This window comes from Brassica oleracea, chromosome C6 (genome assembly GCF_000695525.1).
Source record: "Brassica oleracea var. oleracea cultivar TO1000 chromosome C6, BOL, whole genome shotgun sequence".
NCBI classification, from domain to species: Eukaryota; Viridiplantae; Streptophyta; class Magnoliopsida; order Brassicales; family Brassicaceae; genus Brassica; species Brassica oleracea.
The window spans coordinates 35,121,196-35,122,425 of record NC_027753.1 but is presented as its reverse complement, the minus strand read 5'-3'; positions in this window follow the sequence as shown (position 1 = coordinate 35,122,425).

Genomic DNA, 1,230 nt, shown 5'->3' with positions numbered 1-1,230 from the left:
AAAAAACAGGCGCATTTGTTATTGACGCTGCGGCGGGTTTCCTTTACTATAAACATAATTGTTTGTCACAACTGTTAATAAACCCAAATGTGTTTACAAAAGCTACCCATATAAGAGTTTCATACTCATTTCTCTTTCTCTAGTCATCTCCTATGTTAGTAGCTATCATAATACAATCATCAAACAAATGACATATCTCTTGGTTCCATATAGAATATGTAAAAAGACTGTTTTCTGCAGACTCCATGATCACCGAGTATTATAAATATCAAACTCTGTCTATGGTATATTTATATGTTGAGAAAATGTCTCGAAATGTAGCTTTCAAATAATGATTTCCAGGTCAACACATTGCATGTTAACCTCCACAATGGGATCAGCGGCAGATACCGTTACATGTTGAGTCGAACGCAACTACACATATGTTCCCTGCTTGTGCCTTTCATTCACAATCTACAATTCTCCCAAGAACCATAATCAATGTTAAATGTGGTAAAAGTTTTAGAGTCACAACAGACTTTGTATAGCCAAACCCAATAAACCAAGCACCCAACGTAACATCCCCACTTGCTTATTTGTGGAGAAAATGAATTGATCATTATATAGTAGCACCGAGAAGTTAGATGGAGAATGAGGTATGAATGCAAAGTAGACAAAACAGTTAAAATCTTACTGATTATGGGAAATATAAGAAATCAATTCTCTTGAAATGACGTATAGCTGTCCAAAAGCGTGACAGAAGTACTTGTTTCTGTTCTCACCAAGCTTCCAATTCTAAATGTATATATAAATCTATTAGAGTTATTGTCAGCGCTCTGTTGCGATATTTGTTAGCTAAAATAATCCATCCAACATAATAGGAAAAAGAAACCAACGAAATTGTAAAGCTAACCATCAGCTGAGATGCTTTTGCTGTCCTAACACATTGCAAGCTTAGTGATTTCACTGTCAAAAGCAACAAACTAAGCAGTCATATACATCCGAGACATTTATTTACAAACGGTTCCTAGCACAGAAAAATCATATTATTATGTTACGAATGATAAGTTTGATGCATAAATACAATTTAGATTTTTTTTTAACTGAACATTTGTGCCTACTGAATTACCTTACAACACGCACTGCATTGTGATTTTGGCATGCTAAAGCTGAGAATCAACATTGGAGCTTGCGTTAGCATTTGGAACATGAAATATAGCACCATCAATTTCCAGTGTTAATTCCATTGAC